General features: G+C 44.2%; 1 protein-coding gene and 1 non-coding gene across 3 annotated transcripts in view; one reads left to right on the top strand and one right to left on the bottom strand.

Moving 5' to 3' along the window:
• The window catches only part of HS6ST3 (heparan sulfate 6-O-sulfotransferase 3), a 267,349-nt gene that overhangs the window by 138,428 nt on the left and 109,374 nt on the right, over positions 1-19,547 (top strand). The window lies entirely within an intron of this gene.
• On the bottom strand, positions 7,496-7,663 carry LOC140706134 (U1 spliceosomal RNA). The gene has a single exon (XR_012085857.2). It is a non-coding gene; the product is annotated as a U1 spliceosomal RNA (small nuclear RNA).

The following is a 19,547-nucleotide window of genomic DNA, read 5'->3' as shown; positions in this document are numbered from 1 at the left end:
AGGCAAGGCTTTTTTTGACTCATGACAGCACAGGACGCATGGGCGCTTCAGGGGGGTCAGGCAAGTCGGGGCCCACAAACTATCATCCGGCAGGCTACAAATGGCCCCTGGGCCACGTGTTTGAGACCCTTGGTCTAGATCAAAGGAAGTGATAGTACCACTCTATTCTCCTTTGGTCAGACCTCACCTGGAGTACAGTATTGTGTCCAGTTCTGGGCACCTCAATTCAAAAAGGATATTGACAACCTGGAAGGGGTCCGGAGGAGGGCGGCTAAAATGGTTAAAGATCTGGAAGCCATGTCTTATAAAGAGCAGCTTAGGAAGCTGGGAATGTTTAGCCTTACAAAAAGAAGGTTGAGAAGGGGACATGATAGCCATGTTGAAATATTTGAAAGGATATCATGTTGAGGAGGGGACAGGTTTGTTTTCCAGGGCTCCAGAGACTAGGACACGGAGCAATGGTTTCAAACTACTGTATAGGAAAATAGATTCCATGTGAGCATTAGGAAGAACTTCGTGACGGTCAGGGCTGTCTGGCAGTGGAATAGGCTGCCTCGAAGGGTGGTGGAGTCTCCTTCTTTGGAGGTTTTTAAGCAGATACTGGATGGCCATCTGTTGGGAGTACTTTGATGGATGTTCCCACATGATGGGGGTTGGACTGGATGGCCTCAGTGGTCTCTTCCAACTCTATGCCTATATGTTTTTATTTACATACTTAAAAAAACTTAAATATAAAATTATAATGAGAGATCTTGGATTCATCATACTACTGTGTAGTGACTTCCTCCAAATCCAGACCAAGCTATATATCTTTCCCTTTGTATTTTTTAGGCCTGCACATCGCATTCACAAAACCTCTTCCTTCTAAATTTCCCTCAAAATCCTTTTCTCTGTCTTCCCTGTGTTTCAGATTTTAGCATGTAAAGTTGTCAGGGTAGGGTTTGTGAAGCAGTGTGTATCAGTGGTGTATCAGTGGTGCTGGTGGTGGTGATATATTTGAGCCAGTATTAGAAGCAGGGCAGTCATATTTTTCACCACATCCCCACTGGGCAGGGGATGTAACTCAGTAGGACAGTACAGTGGTGCCTCGCAAGACGATTGCCTCGCAAAACGATGAATTCGCTAGATTTCATGGGTTAAGAGAGAAAGTAAAAAAGTTTTAGGTTGCCCTGTACAGCGCATGCTCTGCCCGCCAATGGCTCAGTTCCATTTTTCCGCCCGCGGAGTTGGAACCTCTCGGTTAGAGCTGTGAAAATTTTCCCTATTTCTACATCTTTTTGGATATTGGACTGTCAAATCGATCTTCCTCACCGCTGTTGCCCTGACCTCGGAATGTTTCTTTGACTTCTCTTCTGCCTCTGGCGACTTTGCAAGTATTTAAACAGTTTAATTGGGGCTTATTTACCGCCCGCTGAGGCGCCACGCGCCTTCCGGACTCTTTCGATTATTGCTGCTTCCCACCTCAATCAGCCTATGCCGCCTAGGAGAAAACCATCTCCTAAGAGAGGACCTTTCCGACACTGCTCTTCTTGTTCAAGAAAACTCCCCTTTCAAGATGGGCATTCCCTCTGTCTTTTTTGTTTGGGAGAAGCGCATTCGGTAACATACTGTAAACACTGTAAAGAGTTTACTAAGGTCACTCTTAAGGCTCGTCAGCAGCGTTTGAAGTATTCTCTGTGGAAACAGACATCTGCTTCCCAGCCTTCTGAGATGGATTCTATTCCTTCTACCTCCTCGGTTCGTTCTGAGGTTAGAGTGGTTCCTTCCACAGCAACTGAACCCTCTAAGGACAAACCTAAAGAAAAATCTTAAAAAACCCCATCTAATCAGAAATCTCTTACCGGGACATCGGCTCCGACTGTCTCCTCCAATGGCTCTTCCAATCCACCAATGCCTCAGCACCTGAAACAGAAAAAGACTTCGGTTAAACCTAAAACGAAGTCGAAAGAACTTACTCTCATAGTCCCTCCGGTCTCAACTTCTCTTCCATCTCCAATACTCGAGGATTCGTCCCGCAACCGCGATTCTACATCGGAGATGGTTGCCTCTCTACCTCCCAGACAAGAACCTTGGGTCACCGACGGCTAGCCAGCTCTTTTAAGCAATTGCTAGCATAGCCAATGCCCCTCACAGCCCTATTCTAACCGGGCGGGTGTCTAGATCCTGATCATCAACGCCGGGATCAGTAGGCTCCAAGTCTCCACCTACTCCACCACGGAGACCTGAACAGCCTGTTGAAGTCCTCTCTCCTCGACACCCGGTGTCAGATCAAGATGAGAAACTTCCACCGAAAAAGACTCGGCGCCATCGTAAACACAAGCATGGTTCCGGTGTCAACAGGCATAAGAAACATCGCCGTCGGGACTATTCTTCCTTCGACTCAGATGACAGCATCGACAGGAGGAGATTGCGCCACCGACGTTGAAGGAGGGACTATTCATTTGAGTCCTCCTCGACATCGAGGGATCACAGAAGGCGGAGAAAGAGGGCGCACTGTACCTCTTTGTCCTCATCCTCCATTTCACCTCCAAGGAGACATTGTCACCGTAAACATTCCGGTGTCGATAGGCATGCACCATCGACGTCGATTGACAAAGGTCTTTCCAGATCGGCAACATTGAAGCCTGTTACCCCTCCTGTTACACCACAGCCTGCCCCTCCGACTGTTCCTCATAGGTCTACTGCGGTCAAGGACAAAACTCAGCACCTGAGCATTCTTTAGTCTTCCGATGAAGAAAGCCAGGCCTTCCAAACCTCCTCTGACCATGAGGGTGAAGTTACTTCTGAGGCTTCCTTAGAGAAACCCCTTCCAGGGGAACCTTTGGGGTCTGATACCGCTGACATCCACCCTTCCTCTCCATCTGAGGACTTTTCATCCTACTGTATTCTCAGATGGTCTCCAGAATGACTACTACCTTGAGGATGGAGATAGAAAAATCACCAGCCCGTGAGGACGACCTAATTTTTGGAGACATCAATAAGGAGAGGTCTCATCCTGTCAGCCTATCATATGTGCCTGAACTTCTGGACCTCATCATGGAGTACTGGGAACATCCAGCAAACTCCACATCCATGTCACGGAGAACTGAGAATATGTACCGTGTTCATGGTCCTAAAACTGCCTTCTTACTAAAACATCCTGCACCTAACTCGCTTGTAGTCGAGTCTAGTGCAACTAGGCTGCCTACTAAGGGACATCCAACTCCTACTAATAAAGAAGGAAAGGAATTAGAAGTCTTGGGTCGTAGATTTTATACCATGACCACCTTTGCGTTAAGAGCCCTTAATTACTTGGTGGCAATGGGTGCATATCAAAAACAACTTTGGGCAAGAGTGTTGCCAGCCCTTCAAGTTGCACCCGAAGACATCAGGCAGATATGTCTTAACGCACATGCCGAGGCACTAACTGTCTCTAAATATCAGCGTTTGGCTTCTCATCACGTCGCAGATGCCACTGCTAGAAACCTTGCTTCCATCATCACCTTGAGAAGGCATGCTTGGCTTAGATCCGCCAACATAGTGGATGACATCAAGGCCAGAATTCAAAATTTACCGTTTGATGCTTGTGGCCTCTTCAGTGAGAAAACAGATGAAAATTTGGAGAACCTGCATAAAAGCAAAAAGACAGCAAAGTCTTACTCCATACAACATCAACCAAGATCCACTAAATTTCAACGGCGTCCTAGATTTTCACAACAACAATCCACATTTTCGGCCTATCGGTCATTCCGTAATCAAGCCCCATCACGTTCATCTCAGGCTTCTTCGTCAGCATCCAGCTTCAAACCTCAACCTAACAAACGTCGATCTTACAAACCATCTAACCGAAAGTCCAAACAATATCTTTGACTTTCCCCGGACCATCTCGAACACTCCTCACACTACCCGCCTGTCTCCTTACCTTCAAAATTGGTGCATGATAACTCAAGACTCCTGGGTCTTGAACATTATAAGCTCAGGCTACCACCTGGAGTTTATAGAATTGCCTCCTCTAGGGTGGGTCAAGCCTACATCGTTCGATCCCATCCTAGAAGAAGAGATTCTTACCCTTCTAGAGAAACAAGCCATCCAGAAGGTATCTCATCGAGACATCCTGAACGGGTTTTACTCCCGGTACTTTGCAGTACCCAAGAAGGACGGCAGCTTAAGACCTATTCTGGACCTGAGGGATCTAAAATCTTACCTCAAACCACGCCGCTTCAGGATGGTCACTGTGGAAGGAAACATTCACCTGCTGAAGAAAGGAGACTGGTTTGTGGTGGTGGATCTCAAAGATGCATATTTTCACGTCACCATTCATCGGAAATACAGGAAATACTTACGCCTGATGTTCATGGACACCATATATCAGTTTGTGGCTCTTCCATTTGGCCTCTCCACTGCACCGAGAACCTTCACCAAGTGCATGGCCTTCAGGGAATTCAGATTTACTCCTACATCGATGATTGGTTGATTGTGTCCAGATCCAGGGCAGAAGCACTCAAGGACACTCACCACGTTCTTCACAGTCTTCAAGCGTTAGTTCTATCCATCAACTATGAGAAGTCCCACTTGGAACCCTCTCAGGTGATGGATTCTATGCGAGCACGCATGTTCCTTCCTCCGGAACGCATCCACAAAATCCAGAAGGCTATTCAGAAGTTCAAGCCAGGGGGTAGAGTATCAGCCAAGCATGCACAACACTTGCTAGGCCTGGTGGCATCAACAACTTGTGCCCTGCCTCATGCATGCCTCAAGATGCGTTCTCTCCAATGTTGGCTACTGACTCTGTTTCACCCTATGGTAGACAGTCAACACAAATGACTCAGGGTAACACCAGAGCTCGTAGATCAGCTCCAGTGGTGGATGTTCCTGCCACATCTACTGGTGGGACGTCCCTTCCGACCCCTACAATTGACAAGGCAGGTAACAACAGACGCCAGTCCTTTGGGTTGGGGAGCCCACTGCGAGGGCCATCAAATCAATGCCCTGTGGTCTCCCCAAGAATCTTCCCTTCACATCAATCACTTGGAATTGATTGCGGTCATGAAAGTGCTCAGAGCTTTTCTCCCACTAGTGGAAGAAAGAGCAATACAGGCAGTCACAGACAACACTATGACCATGTTCTATGTGAACAAGCAAGGGGGAACATGGTCGAGGTCTCTTCTGTTTCTAGCTGTCCATCTTTGGGAATGGTGCTACCAGCAACACATCTTCCCGGTAGCCATTCATGTTGCCACATCGGACAATCAGTTGCCGGACGAGCTGAGTCATCGCTCGTTCCAATCTCACGAGTGGGAGCTGGATCAGGAGGTGTTTCTAACTCTCTGCCACAGGTGGGGTCGACCTGTGATGGACATGTTCGCTTCGGTGACCAACAGGAAGTGTGAGACATATGCCTCCAGAGCAGGGAGAGGAGAAGGGTCGTTAGGGGATGCCTTTATGGTCCCGTGGAACAAGGGGCTCCTTTATCTTTATCCACCAATACCGATCCTTCAAAGAGCCCTTGTCAGAACTCTTCAGATGAGGGCAGAAGCAATCCTCGTTGCTCCTTGGTGGCCACGTCGACCGTGGTTCTCCATGCTCCTTCGAAATGCTGTGGACAAGATGACCTTACCAATGATACCACATTTGATCACTCGGAGCGATGGGAATATCCTTCACCCGGACTTAGAATCCCTCCAGTTGACGGCGTGGAGGATTTCCCATCGTTGACAGAAGTCATTGACAACGCAAGGAAACCAGCCACTAAATTGCTTTACAAATATAAGTGGCAAAGTTTTCTCAAGTTTGCTAGAGACCACAAACTACAACCTACACCTGTGGCTTTGTCTACCCTTCTCCTTTATCTTCAACATCTCTTTGATTTCGGACTGTCTAGGTCTACATTGAAGGTTTATACCTTGGCCATCGTAGCTTTCCAACCTCCGGGTTCTGAATCGTCTAGATGGTTTTCAAACCCGACTTTAAAAGCCCTTTTTAAGGGTTTGTCCAACATGAGACCACCTTTGAAAAAACCAATTCCGCAGTGGTCTTTACAGACTGTGCTACATTGCCTCACTCGACAACCCTTTGAGCCTATGTCCTCATGTGAACTTAAGCTACTCTCCTTTAAGACTCTGTTTCTAGTAGCCCTCACATCTGCCCGTAGAGCGAGTGAACTGGCAGCTCTTCGTGCAGACTCTTCGTATCTCCAGTTTTTTAAGGACAAGGTCGTTTTACACCCTGATGTCTCTTTTCTCCCAAAGGTTGTTTCAGAGTTCCACGTTAACCAACCCCTGATATTGCCAACGTTATTTCCTGATGCAGTTGCAGATGTTGAGCGCATGCTCCATTCTTTGGATGTTCGGAGGGCATTAGCTTACTATATTAATAGAACTAAGGATTTTAGGAAAGTTCCGAAACTGTTCATTTGCTTTTACGGTCAGCGTAAGGGTTCCGCTGCCTCATCTTCTACCCTGTCTAGATGGTTAGTCTCCACCATTTCTCTAGCCTACAAATTGCAGAAGAAACCTATTCCGGAGGGTCTCAAAGCTCATTCAACCAGAGCTGTGGCCACGTCAACAGCCCTACTTCGGGGAGTTGACATCCAAGAGATCTGCAGAGCAGCAACTTGGTCCAACATATCCACCTTTTTTACACATTACAAGCTGGACCTACGGGCCAAGAATGAGACCAAATTCGTGAGGGCTGTACTTACTTCACTACTGCAATGACGGCCCACCATCCAGTGAGTTAGCTTGTTAGTCACCCATTGGTGTGGATTCATAGAGAACTACGTTGAAGAAGGACAGGTTACTTACCTGTAAACATGGTTCTTCAAGTGGATTCTCTATGAATACACACATCCCGCCCGGCCTCCCCACATGTCCGTCACTGGTGACTGAGTTCCAATTCTCTTTATGTGGCAGGCATATGGAACTGAGCCGTTGGCGGTCAGAGCGTGCGCTGTACAGGGCAACCTAAAACTTTGTTACTTTCTCTCTTTAGCTCTAGAAGATTCCGAGAGGCCAGCGCAGGCGCTGTCTTAACCCATTGGTGTGTATTCATAGAGAATCCACTTGAAGAACCATGTTTACAGGTAAGTAACCTGTCCATTCGCTAGACGGTGACTTTTTTTGAGCAGTGTTGTGCTGCCCTAAACGATTATTCCTATGGGCAATTTTCATTGGATGATGTTTAGGCCCTTGCCTCGCAAGCCAGTTTTTTTCAACCCTGTTTCGCAAGACAGTCCCCCCCCTCCAAATTGGAACACATTAATTACATAAGACCTGCTTTTTTATCCCAAAACAGTGTATGCTGCTGGCTTTCCAGGGTCTACCTCCTGGAAAAACACCAGCATACACTTTCTCCCCCGCTTTTTTGGGATAAAAAGTAGGTCTTATGTAATTAATGTGTTCAAATTGGGGGGGGGGGAACCATCTTGCAAAGCATTGCCAATGGGGCTATGGTTACAAATTTAAATGATAGAGAGTGGTGAAAATAGCCAGAAACCAAAGGGTAAAGCAATTTTTAAAAAAGGAAACCATAAATGTAATCCCCTCATTAACATAAATTATGCAGTTGAGCTCCCCACATTTGGGGAATCCACAGGGATCAGCAGCACACCCCAAGTGCAATAGATGAGCCTTCCCCCTGGGAAAACCATTTTTATGATATGGTATTTCCCCTGCAAGGTATAAGTTGGAATGGCCCTTGCATCTCCTACCCCATTCTGTCCCCTAACCCCCCAAGTCATGGTGACCCCCTGGCTGCACCTCCCACTCAGTACAGGTCTGCACAGCCCCAGTCCTGCCAGAGGCCAAGAGAGCTCCTCAGTGTTTTGGGGTGCCCTGCGGGACCCCAATCAGGGACTAAGTGTTCCTCCCACAATCCTGTAGTGCACAGGTATTAGAATAAGGTATTAGCATATGCTAATTGTGGACGGAACACCTAGCATTAGCCAAGTGTTCCTCCCACAATCCTCTAGCGCACAGGTATTAACATATACGCGTTACGAGCACATGTACTAAGGTAGTGAGCGCCCCCATGTCGAGGTAGGATCGCAGCCGGCAATCTGCCAAAGATGGAAGAAGGCGATGTGGACTGCCGACGCCACCTGCGTTTCCATGGTGAGCATCGGGTCCAGGTGTACCCCCAAGCTGTGGACCCCACTATTAGCAGCCAGGGTCACCCCCACAAACACGAGAGAGTCACCCAAGCCGCCATCCACAGGGCCACCCACCCTCAGAACTTCCATCTTGTCCGGATTCAGACTCAGCCCATTTTCCTGCATCCATTGCAGTACAGCCCCCAGGCAGCCCTGGAGGGACAGGATGGCATCACCTGCAGCTGGTGAAAAGGAGATGTAAAGCTGGGTGTCATCAGCATATTGATGACACGATGCACCACACCCATTGATGACCCCCTCCCAGCGGCCTCATATAGATGTTAAACAGCATTGGGGAGATAATCGACCCCTGTGGAACCCCACAATTGAGACTCCACAGGGCCAAAACACTCTCCCCAAGCTGCACTCTCTGGGGGCGGTCCTCCAAGAAGGAACAAAGCCAGGCAAGCGCCAAGCCACCAATTCCCAACTCAGAGAGCCTCCCCAGGAGGATACCGTGGTCGACGGTATCAAAGGCCGCGCTGGACATCTCAGCTCAACTCACTGTATTCAAAAAAGGAGAGAGCTCCCGGCAGATGGCCTCCCCTTTAGATTTAAAGAAGGCTGTAAATTGGTCAGGTGAAAAACTAGGGGGAGGCCTGTCACCCGGACCAGTTCCAGATAGGTCGCACACTATACAGAATAACTCTGCCTGCTGATTTGAAGAATGATCGACAAGCAGCCTTTACCTTATTCAGGTACAGGTTAGTTGCGACCCTAACAGCTATCCAATTATGTTCCGTCGGGTTCTTCCTCCACCTACGCTCTAGCCTTTTCCTTGTTCGCTTCATCGCTCGAAGTTCCTGGTTAAACCAGGGCACTGGCCGAGCTCTACGCAGGAGAGGGCGTTTAGGTGTGATCATGTCTATAGTCATGATAGCAGCAGTGGACCAGCTGTCAACCAGTGCACCGACAGGAGCGCTAGCCAGGTCCGCCATAGCCCCTCTCATGACATCCTGGAATCCAACAGGATCCAGTAGCCTTCGAGGGCAGACCATGAATATCGGTCCCTGTTCCCTGCGAGGGGGGAGAGCCACTATGAGGATACATTTTATTAGGTGGTGATCTGACCATGACAAGGGGACTGAGTCGAGGTCAGTCACCATCAGACCACACTCACTCCAACTGGTAGAAAAAAACAGATCCAGTGTGTGACCACCCACGTGGGTGGGGCCGTTGACATGTTGGGACATGTTCAAGGAAGCCATGGTTTCCAGTAACTCAAGAGCTGGCCCAGAAATCTCTGCCCCAGCATGCATGTTGAAATCACCCAAGAGCCTCAGGGATCCCAACAGTGCCGCGGAGACAAAGTCGGCCAGCTCTGGAAGGGAAGTGGCTGGGTCGTGGGGAGCGCGTTAACCCAGCAAAATCCCAATACCATCCCTGGCCCTAATCGACACGTGGATTGCCTCTAGACCCGGCTTTACCACCGAGGAGTGCCTAGTAACCTCTAAGATGGATTTGTAAACAATGGCTATTCCCCCCGCCCCTCCAGTCTACCCTGGTGCTGGACGGCATAACCAGGTGGACAGACGAGAGCCAGGGGAGGACCCCCCTCTCCGCCAATCCATGTCTCGGTTACGCATGCCAGGTCTGCATCCTCCTCCAGGATAAGGTCGTGAATCACCTGGGGCTTATTGGATACAGACCTGGCATTCAACAGCAGCAGAGTTAGAGTGGAGGGCTGGCTGGGCTGGCTACCTCGATACTGAGTGTTGGACACAGCTGTCAAACATCTGTTCATTGTTCTTCTGACACAAGTATGAGCTGTGCCAACACCATATCTCCCTCTACCCGTAATCACCGGGATTTTCAGAGGCCTTCCACTCCATATCAATTTAAAGAGAAGAAAAAGTAAAGAGAGAGAAATTACTCTAAATAATATCACAATTTTTTAAAAATGGAAAAATATATAAAACAAATACCATGTTATAAATAAGAAGAAAGAATCCCAAATACAAAAAACCCCATCTAAAAATTAAATTTTTAAAAAGAAACACCGAAGTGCTTAACCACCACATGTAGTCCAGATCTGTCTTCCTCTGCCTCATAACCTTGTCCTTTTGGATTTTACTGATCTTGATGTTATTTTTAGGATTAGTAGTATTGATGTTAGTAGCAGTAAAAATGTCGGAGTGAGGGTGTTACTCACGGGATGTATCATGAAGATCTTAATAATAAGCATAGGGAGCGTCCAGGGCAATGAGGTCCAAGTTGAAAGAGACTCAGTCCCTGGATTTTCCCTTTCCCTTCTTTGGAGGGGAGCGACTCTGTAGCTAATCCAAGAAGAGCAGGCTGGACAGTACGATCCTAGGAGGGGGGCCGCCGTTAGGAAATCCAACATGGCGACCACCCAGCCTCAGACCACAGCACTCTGTTCTTCAGGGCCGCCCGGGATCTTCCCTCCGCCTTCTTGTTTCCGAAGCCTGGGTTGGTCCACTCCACCTTGCCTATAGCCTGAGGCTCACAGGGTTCCTGGACCTCGCAGCCACCACCACCAGCCACAGGAAACCCAGCAGTTTGAGCTCCAGGCTCCAGGATCAGACATGCGGTCGGGACTAGCTCACCAGGAAAGGGGGGGCACCAAGACACCGGCCTCCAAATCTTCTCCTTTCTGATGACCACCTCCAATCTTGGACTGGGTCCCGGACCCATTCCCCTCCAGCACTCACCCACCTCCTCCGGTGGACGTGTAAAAGGCTACCGAGCATCCGAGCTCCGCCGAAAAGCCGGAGGAGCTCCGCGTTTGAACTCCAGCTCCAGCCCCACATTTGAGCTCCAGCCCCAGCCCCGTGATCCTGCACTCAAACCAGTGACCAGGTATCAGGGAAGTGAGGAGGGGGAGGCAGATCAAAAAGAAAAAGAAAGGAGAAAGAAGAGAAGAGAAAAGAGCGAAAAACAGTAAGTAAAGACCAAGAGGCAAGCAAAGCACACACACACACACACGCACACACACACACACACACACATACACACACACACTTGGAGAGAAGCGCTAGCTGCCCGCCATCAGCGCCATCTTGGGAGAAAAATTTTAGTTTAGATTTAGATACCCGGGAGTTGGAAGAGAGTCTGAGGAGCTCAAGACTGGCACATCAAAGCGTAGATACCCGGGATTTGGAAGTGGATATGCGGGGGTTAAGTGCGGCAACTCAAACAGAACCCATTTTGGTGGGAAAGGAGGTGAGCGGACGGTTGATGGTGGAGGCGGGAGCAGGGGGTATAAATGTAGACCGGGACAGCATACTGGGGGGTTGGGAATTAATATGGCTTGAAGACCCATGGACGGGACAGTGGGAATGGGTAAAGGTTCCCAAACAGGAGGCTGATTACAGACACCGCAACAGATTGCCCCAGCGCCCATCCTACTGGGGGGCATCTGAAGCCCATGAGTGGAGGCCACATCTGAATGAGGAAAAGGAGGCTGTGGTGAGGAAGGCCGAGGAGCGCCGGGCATGGCATTTGGAGGAGCTCCGGAAGATGGGGTGCTCCCCGGACCGTGGGATACCCATGAAGGAGAGGAATCCCCACTATGGGGATGGTCGGGGGATGAAGAAACCCTCCCGTTACTGATACCTGAGGGAACTGAGGCAGAAGCACAAGAGTCTGAATAGATTTTGGTGGGACCTTGGGAGTTTGTCTTTGAATCCATTTGAAACCAATACGCGGTTGCCCTTGCAAGACCTGTTAATCTCGCAAGAGAGGTTCTTTACAAAGCCTATTGATGATGTTTTACAGTTTCCTGAATTAATAAATAGAAACACCATGTTTGATTCAAAAATGGCTCTTGATTTATTTCAAGATATAGAGGCCCGAACATCTGAACCCTCACATGAGAGTATCAATTTGTGGAGAGGAGTTGTTTTTTCATTGTTCTACAGTGAATATTATGAGCATTGTTTTGATGACCAGTTCACTTTTTATTTCCTGTTGAAATAAAGGTACTTACATAGCTGGGGTACTTGCAAGCTTATAAAAATCCTTGCTAAAAAAAAGTGTATGGTGAAAGATGGCTTATAATCTCATTCATGTGTACATTGAAAAAAGGGTTTTCTAGAATAGGACAGAATTTACAGGCAAATGGAAGAGAACACTACCGGACATTAACACATTGTGGCAAGAATTCTATTGGATTTTATTGCATGTGTAAGGGCATTTGTGCAAGTGTTTTGTGTGTGAGTGTGAGTGTGAGTGTGTGCTTTGCAAGTTCTCCATTGAATGGCTAATTGTACAACCAGATTGTGACCAAATGCACAATGAAGCACACATTGCTTGCACAATTTCTGTAGGATTCTGGCCCTCCTTCAGCAATTTCCCCCCCAAGTATGAACTTTCCCATTTTTGCAGTATTCTAATGAAAACACTGTATTCTCAGATAATTTTTTTATGTCCGAGACAGCACTTTATTGTATGATGTAACAGTACTTTTGTAACTCAGAAAAAAATTAATGAGAAAATATGCCATTATTGTAAAACTTGTTTTAATACATTTACTCTAAATACATGCATGTAATTCCCAAACCACTTACAGGTGCAGTCCTGCAGTGCCCTCATCAATTGTAACAGGAGTTCGCATAGCCTAAATTGGTTCCTACTTGCAGTTTTCATGTGAAAATTATACTTTACAAAAATCTATTATCAAAATAATGCAAGAATAATGGCTAATTACTATCCTGCTTTATTTTACCTAAGGTGCATATAAAATCGAAGAACTACCATATGCAACATCTTAGTTTAATATACTCTGTACCATCTTCAGATTTCTCCAGCCCTAATAATTTGTCCTTCCTTTTGGAATATGACTCCGTCAAATTCAGCATTTCAGGGAACAGAAAAAAAAAGAGTTGCTAAGGTTGAATAGAAGCACATTGATGGATATCTAGGGGACTAACTAGACAAATACAAGCCTGGAAGATATAAAGCAGTGGGGGCAGGTTAGCTGATTCTAGGCTTGTCAAGATATTACATCCTTGCTTTCTCATTTCTCTTTTCCTTTGTTCATGCTTGAGTTTTTTAATCTCAAATTCTTTAGCTCCCTGTTTGCCATCATTTCACTAGTGGATGCATCCAGGTTGCTTTGATTCAATTTGGAATCTGAAATAATGTATTTGTGACAAGCAGATTGTATTTGCTGCAAATCCTCAAGAAAAGCAAACAGTTTCTGTTACAGTTTCATGCTTTTCATTCCACATTTCACGATCTTAGCCAATTCGGACATTAAAATTGCCAAGCATGATCAGCTTGACTGAGTGGAGTGAAGATCACAATCCTGATTTTTCTGCACTATCCAGGAAGGGGCTGTGTTCAGCCTAATGAAGTGGGATTCCTCCACTAAAGCTTGCAATATATTAAATTTTTTTTTCAGTGGTCCATTAAAAGGTATCACCCACTCTTACTTTTGTAAAACCTTGGGATCCACATGACCTTCTTTTGTTGTTCATATCAGACGTATGTCATGCATGATTCCAACAGTCTACTTTCATTTGACATTATTAGATTGACATGAGGTCACAAAGGGATGCTAAATTTCAGGATTACGACAAATATATCATGCTGCTTGCAGGATTAGTCCGATTAATCACTTCCCATTTAGCATCAACCACATGACACCTGAGAGGTGGAGCTGGCAGTTTTTTCTGCCCCCCTTTCCCCCTTCCCATTTTTAATTGGGAAGGGTGCGGGGTTGTCGTAGTGCTGAAAAATGAGGCTCCCAGGTCAGAAAGCACTTGATCAGCTGCCAGGAAAGAGCAAAAGACAAGTACAAATAGTACAATGTTAATCCAATAGCTCTGTCTCCACTGGGGAGTGTGGGCTTTAAGCCTCCTCATGAACCAGCACACACCTACACACATGTAGTTCACCTGTGGGCTGGGGTGGAGGGGTAGGTGACATCCCTAGAGAGTCTGCAGGTGAGTGTGGGAGGAATGGAATTTAAGGAGGAGATGGAATCTGAAGAGAACTGCTGGGTGGATGCCCTTGAAGTTGAGGAAGCAACTGTGACAGCAAGACACTCCAAAGAGGGCTGTGAGACAATCTGCCATCATGATCCAGACTCCAGTCATTGGGTGGAGTTTTGTGTTCCTCTGGAGGAGGCTACCCGGGTGCACCGGGATGAGGTGATGTGATAAGAGGTGAGGTGTTGGAGGGATCAATGCTGGCCATGCTGGAGCCCAAATTAACCCCGACCACCCTTTCCCAGCTCCAGGCTCCAAGCAAAGGAACCCACTGGGCCGACCAGCTATCCCGCCTTCGCTGCCGCAGGCACCATATTGACAAGGGGAGACATCCTGGATCCAGCTGGACTTTGGTCACATCTCAAGGGAGGTGCATCAGGCAGCTGCACTCTCACCCTTGGAGGATCATCCTGGGTTTGGCAGGGTAGGCACTGAAGCTACCCTAGTGCAAGGAAGTTTACAGCTTGCATTCAGCATCCTTGCTGTATTACCCTGTGCCTTGCATACTTGCGGGAGATGATGTTGGAGATGATGGAGGAGACCGGGTTCTGATTTCCCTGGCCCTAGAAGACTGGGACTACTTTGTTTGGGAGAACATTGAAACTCCCTGGCACCCTTAAAGAGACAGTTTATGTGGTACGCTGAGTGGGCAATATATGTGCTAAAAAACTGACTCTTATTTGTGTTCACGTTTGCTCACAACTGACTCTTTCAATGGAAGTTGGCACAGGAGCTTTTGACTCACTGTCACTAAAGTTGCAGCTAAATGAAAGCTGAAAGGATGTCTAGTGGCTGATATGCTGACAAGAAAGTCCAGTTCTGTACAACACATAGAATTGGAACATGGAATATGAGAAGTATGAATCAGGATAAACTGGAAATCATAGCACAAGAAAAGCATTGCAGTGCTTACTGTCAGTGAATTAAAGTGGACCAGAAAGAGACATTTTCAGTCAGGAAATTGCAAAGCATTTTACTCTGGAAATGACAAACATGAGAAACTGAATGGCTCTAACACTGAGGCAAAATGTAGCACAGGCTGTTCGGGCCATAATACAAGGTCTGCTCAAATAATATCAGTCAGACTTGTAAGAATATCTGTCAATATAACCATGATTCAAGTCTATGCTCCAAGTAGAGATGCTGTAGTTGATGAAACTAAAAGCTTTTATGCAAACATTCAGAAAGAAATTGATCGCACACCAAGACATGCTTATTTTACAGTATTAATTTTAAAATATTATTAATACTACATAATACAAAACAGAATGAGAGAAAGAATGTGAGTCTGTGAGTCAGTGACCCAGTAAGTCAGTGAGAGTAGGGTTCTGTGTGTCAGTGAGTTCAGTGAGTGAGAGAAATTGATTAGCAACTTGTGATTTACCTATTACATATTACTGATCAAATAAACAAGTTTAACTTTCAAAGTAACACATGTCTCATTGAATAATTGGTATTGAAACCGCAATACCTGGTGGCAGCAACTAAGGAAGAAGAGTGAGCACCTCCTGGAGGCCTGAGATAATAGAGGCTTCAGCACGCTCGTTACAACAAGGAACTTAAAAAGAAATACAAATTAAAAAGAAAATTTACATAGAACTGTTTAACAACTTAACAAATTTAACTATAATAATTAAATTTAATTTCCAGTAAAGTTTTTTTTCTTTTCTCAATCCGATATTTATGATGCCCCATACTCCTTCTAACAATTTGTAATCTCTTGTTTGGGTAATTGGTCTTCCCCTTTTACTGGTTCAAAATAATAAAAAAGTTTCCATATAATGTTAAAATTATTCTACTTTGACAATTCCTTTTTTATTTTAATGTTGCATGATAGCTTATCATTAATTACTAGATCCCAAACTTCATTATATTGTTCACCTAAGTGAAACTCATGATTACATTTCCAATTTTTCACAATCATTAATATGGCTGCTATCACTAGATCTGTAATCTCTTTTTCACTTCAGCCCACTGCTCATCAAACATAGATAATAATGCAATTTTGGGGGTAACGTCTAGCATTAATTTTATTATTTCTTCAATTTCATTAAATAACAGCTTCCAAAATTTCAAAATTGGTTCACATTTCCATCACATGTGAAAACAAGTACGTATAACTTGACCATATCCAACATAATGTAGAACATTTAGAATCCATAATATTTAATTCCACCGGTGTCAAAGACAATCTCCGTATCAATTTATAACAGTTTTCTTTTATTGTCACAGACATGGTCTTTGAAATTCTTTTTTTCCATAAGCTGATCCACAACTCAGTACTTCTTTCTCTAGCCAAATCTCCTTTCCATAAGAGCCTCCTGGTGATTCTCTAGCCTTAAAAACATCTATAAATTTTATATATCATTCCTTCCATTGTTTTATCCTTTTTGTGCTCCCTCTGAATTACAAGTTCTTCAAATTTTTTCAATTCCCTGCATTTACCATTACTTTTTATCCATTCTCTGGTTCAGTAATTTAGCTGAATCACATTAATCCACATTAGATTTTCCCTTCTAAAAGTATCCTTACGTTTTCCATAGTGTTCATTTCCCCTAACCAATCCTTTAGTTTAAATATTTGTTTCCTCTTTAATAAACTCTGAGAAATTAATTTCAAAATTTTCTGGAAATTTTTCCAGCTCCCTACATGTGTTATGAGGGAAATTCGTAGTTATTCTTCTATACTTAATTCAAATTTGGAAACTATTTTTTTAAAAGGGGTTTCTGTCTTATCAACCTACTCTTATTATTTTCCCCAAAGATAATATTAGGGTAGAATGCAAAAAGACAATTCTGTTGTAAAAAGAAAAGATAAGCAGTTCTTTACCAGGGGTGCGTGCACCCCTGGGGCAAGAAAATATTTCTAGTGGTAACAATTAAACTTTTAGGTTTATAATTGGCGGACAGCCCACACGTCACTCCTGTCAGTCATTTTAGAGCTCCAGTGCAGGAGCCTATGACAGGACAGGAGGGGCGGAGTCAAGAGAACTGGGAGAAACAGAGAGTTGGGGAAAAGATGGTGAAGCGTTTAGACAGTTAGAGAGAAGACCGTGAAGTGTTAAGTCAAGAGATTGGACCATTGGTTAGTTAGAGAATATTAAAGAGTTAAAAGGAAATAGAAGTACAAAGACTGGCAGAATATATTGAGACCGTGATCAAAGTAAATGAGTATGAGCAATCTTACATCTAATCAAATCCACGTTTATTAAATGAAAGATAATAGAACATCCATGATTTCCCTTCTGTGATTTACTTATTAATCCTTAAATAAACCGTGTTATATTTGGCAGCAAGGGTGTGAGCTTCTTAATTGATATAGTGAGGATAATATCTTCTGGTGGCAGTGAAGAAGGAGAAAAGAACAAGTCATGTCCAAAGGTGAACTTGTGTGAGAGGTAAAACATACAGGGGTCACTGGGGTTATGCAACAAAAAGGTAAAATTTAAAGCTGTCTCTCTATAAATTTGACTCAAGTGTACTATGTTCTCATGGTTGATGTGAATGCATACGTACTGACAAACATTATGACCAGCTCTACTTTTGTCACTGTGCATGCACTCACCAGTACCACAAGAAATTGCATGAAACGTGCATTTTGTCATACACAAATGAACGAAACAGGTATTCGCAAACAAATGCTGTTTTTTTTGTTTTCAGTAAGAATTATATTAATTTTTCTTTAATTATTTTATAATTTACTTAAAAGGAGAAGTTAAAATAATATGCGAATATTACTTTATTATTTGTTGTAACCCTGATGGTTCTTGCATATATGAAGAAAGAAGTACTGCAGATTACACTAACACATTGCATGCTGCACCGCCATGCACTTGCTTTAAAAACTTTGAAAGATAAGTTAAAACAACACTTAGCTACTTTAGTAAGTGTAGTAAATTATATCAGAGAATTGGTGCTTAATCATATCTTTTGTGCTTTTTAAGGAGAAATCAGTGCTGATCATACTGTGCTTCTTTATCACACCTGCATAAGATGGCTCTCCAAAGGACGTATGCTAAGCATGGTTATTGAAATGCACTAGGAAATCATTAAGTTTCTTACTAACCAAAAATTGTAATTTATTTAAAGACTGTGAAAGAAGAGATGCAATACTTCAACTTGCTTACTTAGCAGATATACTCACACACCTAAATGAATTAAATATATTAATGCAAGGATATGGCAAGAACAAAACAACAGGTACTGAAAAATTATCTGCTTCTATTGAAAAACAAAAATTTTGGATACATCAAGTTGAAAATGGTAATTTTGCATACTTTGCTTGATGAAATTGCTCTTGAAAATGAGAAACTCACAATTTCACCTGAACTTGTAATACACTTGCAATATCTTTTCTTGGATATTGTTCCACGGGAGATATTGGCAAAGAACAGAGATGGATATTGGATCAATTTCTTTTTTTAATAATAAATGTAATTTTCTAACAAATAAATTGGAACACATTTTTCGAGGGGATGCCAGAATGTATTTTGAGATTCAGTGGGGTGCTGACCACTAAAAAGGTTAAGAACCTCTGACCTAGATGGATTATGAAAGAAACACTTAAAATTCTTAAGGAAAGGTGAAAAGCAAAAGTAGAAAGTGATAGAAGTAGGATTAATATTCTGTATGCAGCTTTTCAGCTATTGTCCCATAGAGATAAAGAGAACTAGTGGAAAGAAACAGAAAAACAAAAAAGGAAAAACAAGAAATCTCTTCTAAAAGATCCAAGAAATCAAAGGGAAAATTAAGCTTCGATTAGGAATGCTGAAAGACCAACAGGGAAGCTCATTATCTGACCATGAGAAAATGAAGGGAAAACAGAAAAAATATACAGAAAACCTATACAGAAGAGAGAAAATGTTGACAATACCTTTGAGCAGAATTTGTATGATGAAGAACCTGCAGTTCTTGAAAGTGAACTGAAAGCTGCACTAAAAGCACTAGGAAGAAATAAATGATCTAGGTAAGCGGGATACCAGTGGAAGTATTCCGAGCCACAGAGGCTGAATTTGTCAAAATCTTAAGAAGAGTATGCCAACAGTTATGGAAAACAAAACAATGGCCCACAGACTGGAAATGTTCAATATACATTCCAATCTCCAAGAAAGGAGACACCAAGGAGTGTAGTAACTATAGGACCATTGCTCTAGTTTCCCATGCAAGTCAAGTGATGCTCAAAGTATTGCAACAAAGAGTTTGATTTTTTTATGGAGGAAGAAGTGCCTGATGTCCAAACTGGAATCCAAGAAGCACTCAAGATCATAATGCATGTATCCGCTTGCTACTTAAGTGCACCAAATCGTTTCAGAAGAAGATCATCCTATTCTTTATAATCTACAGCAAAGCCTTTGACTGTATGGATCATGAGAAGCTATGGTTGTTCTGAAAGAAATGGGTGTGCCTCTGCACTTGATTGTGCTGATGTGTAACTCGTATTGTGAACAAGAAGCTACTATAAAGACA

This window comes from Pogona vitticeps, chromosome 3, assembly GCF_051106095.1.
Source record: "Pogona vitticeps strain Pit_001003342236 chromosome 3, PviZW2.1, whole genome shotgun sequence".
In the NCBI taxonomy this organism is placed as follows: domain Eukaryota; kingdom Metazoa; phylum Chordata; class Lepidosauria; order Squamata; family Agamidae; genus Pogona; species Pogona vitticeps.
This window is presented reverse-complemented; position numbering and strand designations above follow the sequence as displayed.